This window comes from Leptonychotes weddellii, chromosome 3 (genome assembly GCF_054177405.1).
Source record: "Leptonychotes weddellii isolate Sample4059 chromosome 3, ASM5417740v2, whole genome shotgun sequence".
Lineage (NCBI taxonomy): Eukaryota > Metazoa > Chordata > Mammalia > Carnivora > Phocidae > Leptonychotes > Leptonychotes weddellii.
This window is the reverse complement of record NC_138371.1, coordinates 60,664,309-60,681,292: the sequence shown is the minus strand read 5'-3', so window position 1 is coordinate 60,681,292 and position 16,984 is coordinate 60,664,309. Positions and strand designations below refer to the sequence as shown.

Here is a 16,984-nt window from a genome sequence, read left to right as displayed (position 1 = left end):
GATAAAATTTCTATGTTAACATCTGATAACAACTCCATGACATAATACTGTATGTTTCTGGGTATAAATATAAATTGTGAAGTCTTTGGGTATAATTAGTACAAAGGGCTTATCAGCAATAAATAGCATTGTAAATGAAACAATTAAAAAAGCACTACTATGGGTGTGCCTCTGATATGTGACCATCAGGCCATTCTACATTGAATACGCTTGTAATTTTTCATATGATGCCATCTATAGATGATTTTAATAGGCCTGTTTCTGATTCTTGGCCCATTTCTTTGCTGCCTGGGCCATATGATCTCTTACCTCATAGTAGATGTGTAATCAGATCAATGTGTGTGTGGAGTGAAGTGATGTTTTATTTTAGAGGAGTGGCTCTCAAATTGATCTCAGGACTCCTTTATACTCTTAAAAGTTATTGAAAACCTCAATGTGTTTTCACTTATGTGGGTTATATAGGTATTGCTATTTACCATATTAGAAGTTAAAACTAAGAAAAAAGAGAAGTTAAAACTAAGAATTTTTTAAATATGTATTTATTTTTAAATAATTATAATAAAACAGTTCCATGGTAACATAAATAGCATATTTGTGTGCATGTGTGTTATGTGTGTGAAAACAATTCTATTTTCCAAAACAGGGTATTCAGTGAGAAGAGTGGCGCTGTTTTAAACTTCTGTAAATCTTTTTAATGCCTGACTTAATAGAAAATGGCTAAATTCCCACATCTACTTCTACATTCAATCTATAGCAATCTGTTGTTTTGGTTGAAGTGTATGGAGAGTGTGACCCCACATAGATAAATAATTGGAAAAGGAAGGAGCGTTTTAACAGGTAATCATGGACATTGTTCTTTGATACTACATTAAAACTCAACAAGTGGGTATTTCTTATGGTTAGTTGCAATGTGGGCTCTGAAAACAAATCAGGAAATTTTACACACTCTCTGACATTTATTTTTTATTTATTTATTTATTTATTTAAAAGATTTTATTTATTTATCTGAGAGAGAGAGAATGAGAGAGAGCACATGAGAGGGGGGAGGGTCAGAGGGAGAAGCAGACTTCCTGCCGAGCAGGGAGCCCGATGCGGGACTCGATCCAGGGACTCCAGGATCATGACCTGAGCCGAAGGCAGTCTCTTAACCAACTGAGCCACCCAGGCGCCCCACTCTCTGACATTTAAAAGTTGTTGTACTTTGAATGTATCTTAACTCCTATGTGACTTTTTTTTGCTTTTGGGGGGGGGTTTGGCCGCTGGAAATATCACTTCACTGAATTATGCAGACCTTCCCAATGTTAACACATTCCATTATTCAATACAGAAAAATTACATGTGTTTATAACATCGCTGAACTCATCAGAAAAGTTTTTAAGTATTGTGAAACTGTCAAGTTCACTGTGGCAGATATAAGTTTTTCAGAATTCTTATTTTTGCTTGAAAGTTTGAATTTTATCACTGGCAAAAATAGTGTCAGTTATTTGACTTGAAGTGACAAGCTTCTTTCATTCCTTTCCAAGAAAATGCCTGTCAAATACCCAAGCCTGAATAACCATAGCTTGTCTGTCAGTTGTTCTTTCAAGTAAAAATGGTGTTCCATGAAAAATGCAGCTAGTTTATCTCCATGCTCAATCACCAATTGCTTTTCCTTAAAATGGCAGGTAAAAAGCAGAGGTTTTTTTGTGTCCTCCCATCTTGTCACACAGTACTCAAAATGCATATACAGAGTGGTCAAGATTATATAAAATTAATAATTTTTACTGCTTCATCTAGCACATTTTAAAGTAAACTTGGATTAAAAAAAAATTGTGTGTGGCTGAGTGAGAATGTAATGCCTATTCATGTTATTTGGTGTCACTCCCTTGATTCAGGCTAAGACGCCCCCAATTTTATCTACCTATGCTTTGGCACCATCAGTGCAAATGTCAACATGGTGAAAAAGGCAAATTACCATCTTATATTATTGGGTGACTTAGTATTCTTATGAAAATGGTAGACCTGCAGAGGTCTTGTGTGCTACTGTCTAAATTTACCACTTAATAACAGTGTTCTTGTTATCTATTGCCATGTAGGAAACTATCTAAAAAATAAGTGACCTAAAACAATAATTTATTGTTTTCGCTCATAATTCTGTGAATCAATTCAGTTCAGAAGGGAGGGTTTTACTTAAGGTTTCTAAAGTGGTTGAGGTCATCAGCTAGGGCAGAGTCATCCAAAGACTTCCTCTCTGTGCTAGTCAGGATTCTCCAGAGAAACAGAACCAGTAGGATATGTATAGATATATGTAGGAAGACATTTGTTATAGGAATTGGCTCCTATGTTGGAGCCTACATTTGTTATAGGAATTGGCTCACAGTCTGCCACCTGTGAACTGGAAAACTGGAAAAGCCAGTGTTGAAATTCAGTCAGAGTCTGTGAAAATCAGAGGTCTGATGGTATAAGTCCTGGTGCGAGTTTGAAAGGCTGAGAACCAGGAGCACCAACATCTGAGGGCAGGAAAAGACGGCCATCTTAGCTCAAGAAGAGAGAGAGTGTTCACCTTTCCTCTGCCTTTTTGCTCTATTCAAGCCCTGAATGGATTGCATGATGCCCACCCGAATTAGTGAGGGGACCTTCATGAATTACTCAGTGTGCTGATTCCAATGTTAATCTCTTCCAGAGACACACTGAGAAATAATGTTTTATCAGCTATTTGGTCATCCTTTTGCCCAGTCAAGCTGACACAGACCGTTAACCATCACACTCCCTCACATGTCTGCTTGAGGTGATTGGGGGGCAACAGCTGAAGGACGACTGAAGATCTTGCTCTCATTGTGGCCTTTCCACTTGGCTAGCTTGGGCTTCCTCACAGCATAATGGTCTTGGGGTGGTTGGTTTTCCTACAGGGTGGCTGGCTTTCCCCAGAAAGAGTTTTCTAAGAGACAGGAATGTGAGCTCCAGTACAAAAATTGGCACAATATCACTTCTGCTGTGATCTACTGAGCAAAGCAATCGCAGAACCCATACAGATTCATAGACCCACTTCTCAACGGGAGGAGTGAAAGGAATTTGTCTTCATCACAAACAGTGTGATCTTGGAGAGTGACTTCTTAGATTTCTCCAAATCTCATTTTCCTTGTCTGTAAAATGGAGGTCGCAATTGCTCCTACCTTATAGGGTCTCTACAAGGATTAAATGACCCAATTACACCAGCCTTAACATGGTGCCTCCCAAGTCATAGAGTTCATTAAGTGTTAGATATTATAATCATTTTTACTGTTACTATTTTTATACTGTTATTTCACACTAGGCAAAAATTAGTCAATATTTTCTATGGTTTCAATTCAGCTTATCCTCTTAAAATCTCACCAGCTTGAGCTTCTTGGAATTGAACTTTTTCTTCCTTTGCTCAGCTGTCACGGTCACATCAGTTTTCTATACCAGTTATTCCGGTGGAGATACAGAATACAGAGGAGGGCTGGAATGCAGGAGAACAGGCTTCTCTCCAGGTGGCACTTCACTGTTGGTGACCTTGTATTAACCTTTAAATAGAAACTGGGTCTCTGTCCAGAAACTGCTGCCTGGGTCAGTTTCCAAATCATAAACTTTGTAGACTAGTGGGCTAGAGCTTGTATATGATGCCTCTTGCCCTCTTGGGACAACCCTCCCAAGAATGCCCTTATCATTATATTTTTTAATCCTAATTTTTATTATTAATATGCCATTTCACAGGATGATGCTAACATACCACAACTCAGCAGCCTCTTTCTGCTCTTTAACCTTTCCTACAAGCTCCAAAATCAAGTGAAGAACAAGTCTTGCACCGTATGTGAGTGACAAACCAGGATGGACAAAGCATCTTTTCAAAACTGAAAAACATAGGAAACAACCCATTTAAACTTCCTCTGCTGGAGAAAATAACTCTTACCACTTTCATTGGTATATCTGAGCACTTCATCTCTAAGTACGGTTAAGTTTGTACTTCTTCTTTCATGAAGAGACAAAAGCAGAATGTAAATGTTGGCAAAATGTTCAAAACAAAATTTGTGATTCATAAGCAATGAAGAAACTGTATAGAATAAAAGAATGTCACTACCTTTCAAAAATATGCTCCAGTGCATCTTTACTAACCTTGGTCCAAATGGTAGGGATGAGTGTGGCTTAACAAGCACCATCCGCTCCAGGTCTCATTTAATACCTAATCCAAGGCTAAAATGTTCGACTTCTTGCCAACTGGCAAGGCAGCACCCAGCCTCTACTATAAGATTTCCTTTCCTAGAATAGACTTTTTTTTAAAAAAGATTTTTATTTATTTATTTGTCAGAGAGAGAGAGAGCGAGCACAAGCAGGGGGAGCAGCAGAGGGAGATGGAGAAGCAGACTCCCCGCCGAGCGGGGAGCCCGATGCGGGACTCGATCCCAGGACCCTGGGATCATGACCTGAGCCGAAGGCAGACGCTTAACGACTGAGCCACCCAGGCGTCCCCCTAGAATAGACTTTTAATGGAAATGCCATTTGTATGTATTAGTAGTAGTAATTCTAATTTTCAAATTGGCCCTTATTTGGGCAGTGAAAAACAACCACAGTTGTTAGGAAAACTTCCCGTCAGTTAAAGCAACTTTTGAAAATGTTTCCAGAATATATAATCTTGGTTTCCTTCTTAACAGTGTCACCAGTTATAATAGTCTTCCACTATTTGAAAAATAGCTAATAAATCTTTTTCTATTTAGATGCCAACCTTTGGATATTCACAAATAGTCAGAAACCATCTGTAGGCATGCATCCCATTTCTGTTGCCATCTCACACTCTTGGGTGCTTAAGTATTACCAAGAGATCCCTCACACCTGGGAAGTTGTTAATTAGGATAATAGGGGTACTGGGCTTGGTCAAATGAAAGAATGCTCTTAGAAGATTTGTTCTACTTCTCTAGTAGCTTGGAGTGGATTTATCTATCTTCTAAGAATGTGATTTAGTCTTCATTTAAAGTGTAACAGAACTTAGATGACAGTTTCTAAGACTAGTACTTGCAAACAATCAAATGAAAATCTTGTTTGATTGGCATGCTGACCTTATGTGTATATGTATATGTGTGTATATATATATATGCATATATATACATATATTCAGTATATATAGGGCAAATATGATGAAATCAAGTTGATTTAATCCAGATTTAAGTCTTTACTTAAAAACACTAAATGCTATCTTATTTTCCCCTTTAATTGGCATTATCTTTAATACATTCCTTAAGATACAGAGATAAAAGCAGACATTATCTTAGATGGCATAAACTATGCACTTCGAAGCACAATTTGTTTTACTTTATATCTTGTCAAATTAATTTTACAGCATTATGAGAAAGCTGAAAGATGCAGTTTAGTCTGGTGGTTAAAACCATGGGCTCAGGATGCACCTAGCTTTAAATACCGGCCCTCCAGTGGTTATGTGATCTTGGTTCTATTTCTAAACCTAAGCCTCAGTCTCTATATTTGTGAAGTGGGAATAAAAATAGTGCCTCTGTCATGTGGCTGCTATGAGAATTAACTGACTTAATTCATTTAGAGCACCAAGTGTATGGATTTGGGACCTACATGTTAGCTAGGCAAACTTACAAAAATTAAAACACTAAGCAAGATAATTTTGAAGTTGAATGTGGAATACCTCCATTTCTATACGCTTATCAGTGGTAGTTTTCCCTTTCTTATATACAATTATAATAATCATTGTCGGAAAAGGAGGCATTTATATTATTTAATTTAACTAAAACCTTAAAATTGAGTGAATATATTTCTTCTTCAGCAGACTGTTTATCATGATTCATCAGTATCAGCATGCGTATCTGGATACATCTTCTGTGTGAATGTGTGTTTTGAGGAGCCTCATTATTGGAATTTTTTAAAAATCAGAAATATGAAATAAACATGAAAAAATAACTCTTGTAAACCTGTAGGTGCTAATAGTACTAGTTTCTTTTAAATCCCGACCCACAGATATTCTCATATACATGAATGTTTGTGCTTATGTATGTTTCTGTACACAAAGGCAGAAATTATGTGCATTTGTTTGCCAGACTCTGATCATAAAGTAATATTATTTTATACCCTGCCTGTTTTATTGAAACATATATGCTGTCAGGAATTTATCCTACAGATATCCTACCGAAGAACACCATTACCTATGTACAAGATTAATCATTGCGGCATTGTTTGTAGTAGGAAAAGGTAGCTGATTATTCTGAGTTTAAAATATCACAAGTAGATTTAAAACATAATCTTTTAGCACTGTCTCCTCAAACCTAAGCTCTTACAGCAAGCAGTTTATCATTCCTTCCTTAGTTGAATCGAGATTATCTCCCTCTTCACTTATTGGGGTAGTTTGGTGAGTCACAAATGTCTACTTTGGGCCAGGAATTGGGCCCTGTGGTATTATATGGTTTGTTCCCTCGCTTCTAGCCTTGCCACCTAGTTAACTCCTTTTTCTCCCTCAAGCTCGCTTACATTTCCCTTGGTACAGGAAACTAGTGAAGAATGGCTTAAGTGCCCACTTTTTGCTCACAGAGCACTCTGTAAGGCCCCCTTTACCTTCATCACACCGCCCTGACATTGCTTGTTTGCCTTGGTGTCCCCTGCTAGTCAGTAAACTCCATGAGAGCAGGGGGTGTATATCCCTGGCTGATCTTTTGTCAGCATTTAGCGTTGTGCCAGGCACAGTAGGTGTGTAATATATATGTTAACTGAATCAGTGACCAGCTTGCCTGAATTTTGCTTTGACCTCTCCACTGTTCCTATTTATATTTTTGGTTCATTTTCTAGTGCCTGTGTTTAATGATTTTTTCTGTGTATATGTCCATGCCACCTGACCCTAATTGGGTAAGACACTGTCTATTTCACCCGTCTTTTCCCATGTCCAGAACAGAACAGTTCATGTGATCAAGGCTTTAAACTCAGAACAACTGGTTCTGAAATTAAATTATTTTAAGCTCAAGGGCAGAACTACAGTTTTTTCTTCTCTCACACCTTTGGATTCTCTACGTAACAGTATATGCAATAAATACTAAGTAATAGAAAACGTGATTTCAGAGAAAATATTGACTGGAGCTAGCAGTGGAAAAGCAAACATGTCTAATAGGGCAATATACTAAGTAGAGCTTGTTTTGGGCAGGTTTGGCATCAGCCAACCTAAATTTGAATGTTGGCGCTGACATTGACTTTGTGATCCTGAGCCTCAGTTTTTTCCATCTTTAAAATGGGACTAATACAACTCACTTCATTGGAGGTCTTATGAGGAACAAATAGGATAAAATTTGATAAACATGGGGCATATAGTACAGTGGTCTATAGTATTTGTTTTACTATTTTCTTTCTGACCAATTTATAGTCTTTATTAAGATAAAATAAGAGATTCTTCACATTCATATATTGAGCCTATATATTTATTGGTTTACTTTCTTTTACAAGAAAGAGATATTAAATAAATATAGAAGCCTTCCAGGTTTTTATAATTCTGGGCATATAGGAGTATGTACAATAAACAAGTGAATTTTATGTTGCAGCTTCCAGAGATGGAGAAATCCGGAGACTGGACCAGAACGTCAGAAGGATACAGCTCTGCAAACAGCCTGCTTTCGATCAGCTGGCCACTAAGAAGTTCCAATCCAAAATGAGTTGCAGAAATTCCTCTTGAAGTTAAAGAGAGTCGGCCACTTTAAACTGGAATGTAAGATATGTCATTTTATTTTAAGGAAAATGATTGCTTTAATGATATACTTTTCAAAGCACAATATTTAAAGTTGGAAATGAAGTCTTTTAATATATGTACTTTTATTTTTTAAAAAAGCAGTATTGAAATCATGTTATTTGGAGTGGAGACCTAGGTTGGAAATGAATTGCCTTTAAAAATCTGGTTCTTGAGCTTTATCGTTACATCTCCATGTAAATGAGGAAATTAGAACTCAAAATAATCTTGCACATAATACAAGCAAAACAACTAGCCTAATTCTAGTGTTCAAATTTCTATAGCATTCTCTGCTTCAGAATTAATTAAAAATAGAATCTGGGAGAGTTGATTAAGTTCTGCTGTTTTGTTCCCTGTATGATAACTACAAATTGAGAAATCGTTAAATATTTGAAGCTGGGTTCACTTCTTGAAGTGCAATTTGAAAATAAAGAGAGGGAAAATAACACACACACACACACACACACACATTTGCGTTTCGGGGCCAAATTTGCTCTCCTCAGTCACAGATACAGCTGGACAGTCGCAGGTCTTCTTGGCTGGAACAAAGCCAGCCCGCAGGGGTTACTGCAGCTCACAGCACATCAGACCATCTCCCTGCAGGCAGGAAGACCAAGAAATAGAGCCCAGAAGGTGGAAGCACATTTTCATGGTTTCTTCTCTTAAACCCCTATCAGGTATCTCACTCCTCCTCCCCTGGAAGGAGTAAAGAAGTGAACAGAGCAATACTCTTTCCACACTTTTCCCTCAGGGAGAATGGTTTGGAATTTCCTCTGTGAAAACACGAGAAGCCTGTGTGTGTGTGTTATATTGCCTAACGCTATTGTGTAATACATATTTTTGTTTAATCTCTCTCTATATACACACATTATATACATGTTTATATACATACATGTATTTTCTCTTTAATGTTTAGATGTATACATACACACACATACTCCTTATGAGAGAGAAAGGGGGACAGAGGGAATAAACAGACAATAGAAGGAAAATTTTCAATTGTTTCAAGCTTCAAAGTAAAAAGTTAGGGTAGTCCTAAAAGTCCAGGAACATCAGCTAATTTGCTGAAGATAAATTGCCATCATCATATCTATTTACATGGATCTTTTATTGTGATGATTAACATTATTGTCATGTCACCAAAGTCATGAAGAACTTAAATATTGATCAGGATATCCCTTTTTAGAAAGTTAGGCAAGAATGAGTATCCCTTAAGAAGCGCATTTTGCCTTTTCATATAGCTTAAGATACATTTTTATGTAACATTTATTCATTTCTGGTTTGTTTCCCATGTTTTTTTTTCCCCAGAAACAAACAGAATGGCATTATGTTATAAATTCTTCTATTTACATGCTTGATTGTGCTCTCAGAATCCAGAGGCATAAACTCTCCAGTGAATAAATATATCTGTTTCCTTATTTAAAGGTCAAAAATTCCATCTGTATTATCCATCATGTAAATGTTTTAAGAAAACACACTGGTAACTGTAATGTTGTATATAGTTCATGAATAATACATAAACCAAGGCATTCACAGCATTTTTATATAAGGACTTAAAAATTCCAAGAATGTGATTGTGTTCATTTTCTTTTGTAAATTTTCTCAAGGGAATTAGCTTGCAAGAATAATTTACATGTATTATTATTGTTTATTATTGTTTGTTTATTATTGTTTATTATTTATTGTTTGTTTATTATTAACTTTTTCATTTACATACTTTTTTTCCTGTTTTCATTCTCTGCTAAAGAATACAAGATATCAACATAAATTGAAGGTGTGACTATAGATTTTCTAGACAAAGTAACTGCTTTGTATTTAATAAAACTACAGAATAAAAGAAGAAATGTTATTTATATTCAGACAATTGAAATATAAAGAATGCTATTATAGATCACTGACTCATATTTTCACTTTTAATTACATTTTGAATTCCAGTTGAATTAATTTGCTCTGTTTTATAATATAAATAGGGCAATTTTCTTATAAAATAGAATAGATTCTTTATAAATATTGATGGATTCTATAATTCTATTTGTGCCTGTTTTAGTCATTTTTAATTTTAAGAAATTTGTTAACTTGTGCTTATCTTTTTGTACACACTACTGGTATTCACCAAAAGATTCCTGTAACTAAAATGGTATACAACTTTCTTGAAGAATTTACATGTTATTATAGCATTATTTGTTTATTCTTATTACCAGTAACTATTGTTATTATAGAGAAAGATTGATTTATACTGGAATAGTAATAGTTTTGCCTTTATTGAACCTTAGAAGAAATAAATGACTTTTCTAAAAACAACTTTTTGATCTATTTAAATTTTAGCTAAGTATATAGGTGATCAAAGAGTATCCTTATTGTCCCTAATATCATCGTGTGGATGTGTGTGTTGGGGGTAGGGGGATGTGGAATTTGATACCTTTTCGTTTCTCTCTTTCAGTGGATTAGGTTATTGCTTGATGTCCACTGCGAGCAGCGAAAAGGGCTCACCACTGTGTTCCTTTGCTTGTTCAACCAGCCCTGCTGCTTCTGCTCCAGGGCAGAGGAGGAAGCCTCTTCTGTCTCCATGACAACCCTACGTCCTCCGGGAAGCTGCTCGTAGCTAAAGACCTTCTGAGAGCTGGGGGAGGGGCCTTTTCTGAGGAAATTCTCACTTCATTTTCCCTCTTTCCAGTGTAATTTGCTTAATTGTCGGTCTGTCTGTCTGTCTCTCTTTTTTTACTGTGTTTCTACATAATGCTGATACCCAAAAGCCACACACCGAAAACCTTATTTTATTAACAAAAATGCCCACATCACAAGGATTTTTCTAGCATCTGGTACATAGTTTCACATTCCCCCACCCCTTTTGTGTTAACTTTTTAACTTTGTCTCTAGTTCTCCAATTCCCTGAAATGATCTAAATGTTAATGATCTTTGGAAAGCCAAACACTGCCTTAGCCTGGGAATATTGTTGCTATACATTATGAATATTTGAAAGGGAAAAATGTTTCTTTCTTTGCTCTTTGTTTTAACGGCCTTATCAGCATAATTGTAAATTGTAGCCCCTCACAAAAAAATCTGTTTTACCCTTAGACAATATAGATGTATGCCCTATGATTTATCAAGTTAGTTCATTAGGGGTGTGTATTTGATTTACATTTGCTGCAAATTCTCAGCAACATTTTACATATATCCTTATTCCTTTAAATAAGGTCTGTTCCTAGAAAATAAGATTTTTGGTTTTTGTGGGTTTTGTTTTTTTTCCCCCCTGTGGCTATAGCTGGTAATTGTCGTGGGCTGGTACCATAATCTTCCCTCTGTTCTTTTTTCCTGCCTCTCTGTTCTTTATACTTTGTCTCTAAACAGTCTCTTATAGTTTTGTGGTTTTCAACTAGCATCCTGAATCAAATGAATTACAATTGTATCATAATTGTCCTGGACCCTTCCTTAGCTGGGTACAGTGGCTTTATGCAGAATGAGTTTAGATAAGGTAGAACTACGTTTCCCAGAATGCCCTTTTCCGTATGCCCTTGGCTCAGCGTTGCGCACGCGCAAACGGAAGGCTGCCATATTTTGCTCTGAGGGCTCTGGATGGCCTGGAGCAAGGGGCCAATTGTGTGTGTTGCTGATCGACTCGTGAGCGCAGGGTATCCCGGGGGCCTGTGACGCCTCCAGCCACCGGCAGTCTCCTTCTTCACCTTCTTTGGGTTCTGGACCAGGCTGATTATGCATCTCTGTGTCGCAGGGGGCTCGCTTCTCCCACATCTCACCCACCATCTGGAGCCTCTCCTCTGGCTTTTCTGAATCCTGGGCCAGGTGCGTGTGACCAAATTTAAAAGAGAGATAGACATCCATAATTGCATAGGAATTTTTAACCTGTTTTTCTCTGTAACTAATAGAACAAGCAGACAAAAACCAAGCAAAAACAGAGATGATTAAACGCTAAATATATAGATCACTACCTCACCGGAGCAGAATAGACCATAGCGGAATAGACATTGTTTTCAAATATATACAGATCATTTACTGAAAAAGACCACAGTTGACCCTTGAAGAGCTTTGGGCTTAGAGTCCCTGACAACCCCCCCCCCCGCCGTGTGTGTGTGTGTGTGTGTGTGTGTGTGTGTGTGTGTAACTTTGACACCCCCAGAACTTAACTACTGATAGCCTCCTGTTGACTGGAAGCCTTACTGATAACATAAAACCGCCTGTTATAGGTATTATATACTGTCTTCTTACAATAAGGTAAGCTAGAGAAAAGAAAATGGTATTAAGAAAGTTATAAGGAAGAGAAAATGCATTTATATATAGTACTATACTGTATTTAACAAGAAAACAATGCATATAAGAGGACTCAACGCAGTTCAAACCTTGTTGTTGAAGGGTCAACTGTGTATGTCATTTATAAATTCTCAACAAGCTTTATTTTTAAATTTTTATTTTATTGGGGTAAGAACACTTACCGTGAGATATGTGTGCTTAACAAATTTTGAAGTGTATGATACATTATTGTTGGCTGTAGGTACAGTGTTGTACAGCAGATTTCTAGAGCTTATTCATCTTGTTTAAATGAAACTATGCCTATTGATTAGTAACTCCCCATTTCTCCCCTCCCTCAGACCCTGGCAACCACCATTCCAATTTTTGAATCTATGAATTTGATTATTTTTAGGTGCCTCATAAATGAGGAATTATGCAGTATTTGTCTTTCTGTGACTGCCTTTATTTCACTTAGCATGATGTCCTCAGGGTTCATCCATGTTGTCTCATATTGCAGAAGTTCATTCCTGAATAGTATTACATTGTATTTATATACCACATTTTCTCTATCCATTCATCTGTCAATGGACATTCGGGTTGTTTGTACATCTTGGCTATATTGAATAGTGCTTCAATAAAAATGGGAGTGCAAATATCTTTAAGATCCAGATTTAAATTCTTTTGGGTAAATAGAAGTGGGATTGATGGATCTTATGGTAGTTCTATTTTTTTTTTTTTTTAAGATTTTATTTATTTATTTGACAGAGACAGACACAGCGAGAACAGGAACGTAAGCAGGGGGAGTGGGAGAGGGAGAAGCAGGCTTCCCGCCAAGCAAGGAGCCCAATGCGGGGCTCGATCCCACGACCCTGGGATCATGACCTGAGCCGAAGGCAGACACTTAACGACTGAGCCACCCAGGTGCCCCATGGTAGTTCTATTTTTAATGTTCTGAGGAACCTTATGCTATTTTCCATAGCCGCTGCACCACTTTGCATTCCCACCAATATTGTGCAGGAGTTTCAATTTCTCTGTGTGCTCGCCAATACTTGTCTTCTTGGATGTGTAGATTAATGTTTTTCATCAAATTTGGGAAGTTTGCAGCCATTATTTCGTCAAATACTTTTTCTTTTTCTCTTTCTTCTCTCCTATTGGGCTGCCATTACACATATGTTGGTGTGCCTAATGGTGTCTCCCATTTCTCTGAGGCTGTTTATGTTTCTTCATTTCTTTCTCTCTCTGTTCTTCAGTTTGTATAATTGCTACTGATCTTTAATCTTTAACCTTTAATCTTTAATCAAATGCCACAGACCCTCACTTTAATCTTTAATCTTTGCTGACTTTTTTGTTCTACCAGCTCAGATTCACTGTTGAACCCCTTGAATATTTTTTTCACTGTAGTTATTGTGCCTTTCGACTCTAGAATTTCTGATCCCTCCTACCCTCTGAGCTTGTTGTTACTGTTTGTTTGGTTGCTTGTTTTTTAATTTTTAAAATTTGGCTGAACAAGTTTTGTAAAGTCTATATCCTCTATAGTGTGAGGCTCTGGTTTTCCTGCTCTGATTGTTTTCCCTTATTTTTCTCTCTTAGCCTGGATATGTAGGTGTTGCCCTTGGGTCAGCATTAACTACTTATTAGTTAAAGGTTGTAGTTAAGCCCCCTTATCCTGTTAGATTTTTACTTTTTGCCATTGAATGTAGCTTGGAGGCTCTTGTCCCCGTTCGGGGAATTTGGGGTTTTGGCTTCATGTTCAGACAGGGACTAGTAACTTGGAATTCTCCTCTCTGCTCCTGAGGGAGTACAACCTTGGACATGCACACAGTCTTTCAGACTGCTAGGAATGATTCTGAATTTATTTTTTATTTATTTATTTATTTATTTATTTATTTATTTATTTATTTATTTATTTTTAATTGAGAGAGACAGAGAGAGAGCATGAGAGAGGAGGGTCAGAGAGAGAAGCAGACCCCCTGCTGAGCAGGGAGCCCGATGCGGGACTTGATCCCGGGACTCCAGGATCATGACCTGAGCCGAAGGCAGTCGCCCAACCAACTGAGCCACCCAGGCGCCCCCTGAATTTATTTTTAGTAAATAAGAGTCACCCTTGGGTTAGAATATTGTTCAGTATTTGGTCAGAGGTTTTATTTAAAACCCTTATGCAGGGGCACCTGGGTGGCTCAGTCGTTAAGCGTCTGCCTTCGGCTCAGGTCGTGATCCCAGGGTCCTGGGATCGAGCCCCGCATCGGGCTCCCTGCTTGGCGGGAAGTCTGCTTCTCCCTCTCCCACCTGCTCTGTTTGTGTTCCCTCTCTCGCTGTGTCTCTCTCTGTCAAATAAATAAATAAAATCTTTTAAAAAAATAAATAAATAAAAAATAAAACCCTTATGCAGGTGAGCCTTCTGTCCTGTGTTGATGGGTTTGTGTGTAGTTTGGGGGCTTTAATGTGTGCCTCATGTCTTGTTCTGATTTCTCCTGAATGGCTGACGCCTAGTGCATGCATATAGCCTTCTTGACCCACAGAATTGGCTGTGACCTCAAGAGGGTTCTTTTCAGCTTTCTTTTCCTTGGTTCACTCTATTAAACTTCTGGCTGTTCTGCTATTTTGCTTGTAACATTGTTGCAGGAACTCTCTCCTTTAGTGGGGGTGGTTCTTGGTCAGGCCGCTGCTTTGAAGAATGAAGAGGTAGACCAGATGAAGAGTGGTGGGCAGCAAAGCAAAGTTTATTGAGGGATAGTATAAAGCTCCTGGAGAGGGAGCGGGGCGGCCGAGAGGGTTGCCCTTGGGTTTTCTAAGTGTAGGGGTTTTTATGAGCTCTTTTGCGGAACTATCTTAAGCAATCAGGGTGTGCTGAGTTGTGCTATCAGGGTTTTGGTCAGGTATCTGTTTACCTATTAGGTTAATGTCGACGTGCTGATGGTCTTTTTTGCTGTCATCTGGGGGTTTATGTCTTTTAACTGCCCCTTGCCCGTGACAGGGACAAGTGCCTTGCGGTTAATTGTCTTCTTTTAGGATGTTTTGCACAAGTCATTTCTGCAGAGGCTGCAAAACAGAACGCTAGTGTGGTCCTGTCTTAGCTGTAAAACAGGATGTTAGTGCTGTTTTATCTTAGCTGTCCTGACTCCGTATTTTCTTGCTGGGGACCCTGGCCCTGACTACCTAACTGTCCAATTAACTCCTAATAACACGGAGCTACTAGCATTCTCTTAATAAACGTCCACCAAGATAATCTTCTATTGTTTTCTATAACACTCTTAGACATGGAGTTCTGCACTTTCTGTTCCAAATAAAGTCAGTCCTCTCAGGAATGTTGTGGAGCTCTTTGTCTCCTATGGCCTGCCTTCTCCTCTGGACAGAATCCCCATACCACTGCAACTGAATTGGAGGCAGAGTCCTGCTTGAGGAGTGGGCACTCTATGGTGAGTGGCAGCCCCTCTTATAGATTTACCCCACCTGGAGAGGAAGCAGTGCCCTGTGAATAAGCTGTAGTGGGGGCCGTTGGGACACCAGGATTTTTGGCTGCCAAGCATGGGGTAGCACTTCCACTCTGCAGATGGGACTGGGTTGGGGAAGAGTTATCCAGTCCTCTCAGTTAGGCCTATTTGGAATAGAATTTCTGCAGTATGTGGCTGGGGGGTGGGAATGGGGGTGGGGATGAGAAATAAAGGCGGCTTGTTCCTCTGACCGGGCACTGGGGCAGAGGGAGTCCTGTGTTCTTGGAGTGCCCAGGATAAAGCTTTTGTAACATGGAACTGGGAGCAGGGGAAGACAGTGAGTTGTGGCTCAAATGCCACAGACCCTCACTGTTCTTAACGATATTTAGTAGATTTTCCTGAAGAAATGTTTCTCACTTCACTATATACTTACTCTTAAGAGAATTTCTAGAAGTTAAATAATTGTTCTTAATAATTTTCACCACTTAAATAGTTGTTTTGCTAGTGAGAGAGTCCTCGGAGTCTCTTACTCTGCCATTCTAAAAGATGCATCTATTTTACATTTTTAATATATTGATGGATTTGGATTTTATATATATATATGTATATATATATGTGTGTGTGTGTGTTTATTTTTTTTTCATTTATGGTAAGAGTAAAATTGGCCAGTAATTTTTCTTTCTGCTACTGTCCTTGTCTAGGTTTGGTATCAACATTTAGTTTAGCTTCTAGGATGGGTTTGGGCATGTTTTTTTCTTTTTCTAATCTGTGGAAGAGTTTTTATATGATTATCTTTTACTTGAAATCTGCTTGAAATTTGATACCATATGTGTCTAGTCTCTCTTTGTAGGTTGGGGGGGGCAATGATTTTAACTATTAATTAAACTTCTTAAAAATTAGAAGTTTTACAAAACTTTTTGTTACTATTTTATTTTCACTGTTGGTGTGCTCATTTTCTCAGAATGTATTTATTTTGCCTATTTTTCAAAACTTTTGTATAAAGCAGTCTATTGCATTTTTTATTTTTATTATTATTATTTTTAATATCAGCAATACCTGTGATTTTGTGCCTTTTTTATTCCTCATATCATTTACCTTTTTTGGTCAGTCTTGCCAGAGGTTTAAAATATATTAATTTTTTTTTAAGATTTTATTTATTTATTTGACAGAGAGAGAGCACAAACAGGTGGAATAGCAGGCAGAGGGAGAGGGAGAAGCAGGCTCCCCGCTGAGCAAGGAGCCCGATGTGGGGCTCGATCCCAGGACCCTGGGATCATGACCTGAGCTGAAGGTAGATGCTTAACTGACTGAGTCACCTAGGCGCCCTAAATTATATTAATTTTATTTCCAAGAACCAATTTTATTTTTGTTCATTTTAATACATATTTTTTTTTGTATTTCATTAAGTTTTCTTTCTTTCTATCTATCTGTCAGTCATCTTGCTTCTAATTGCCTTGGAATTATTCCCTTGTTTTAAAATTATTCCTCAGCTCACTAAGTTTTAGCCATCTTTATTTTCTAACAAAAAGATTTCTGTTTATAAATTTATCTCTAAGTACCACTTTAGCTTCATTTCACAATTACTATAGTGTAG

At 37.8% G+C, this 16,984-nt stretch overlaps 1 long non-coding RNA gene across 1 annotated transcript in view; it reads left to right on the top strand.

The window, feature by feature from the left end:
- The window catches only part of LOC145720535 (uncharacterized), a 96,702-nt gene extending 87,335 nt beyond the window's left edge, over positions 1-9,367 (top strand). The window contains exon 4 of the long non-coding RNA XR_014143571.1: positions 7,536-9,367. This is a non-coding gene — a long non-coding RNA (uncharacterized LOC145720535). The remainder of the gene's footprint in view (positions 1-7,535) is intronic.
- The last annotated feature ends 7,617 nt before the right edge of the window (positions 9,368-16,984 follow it).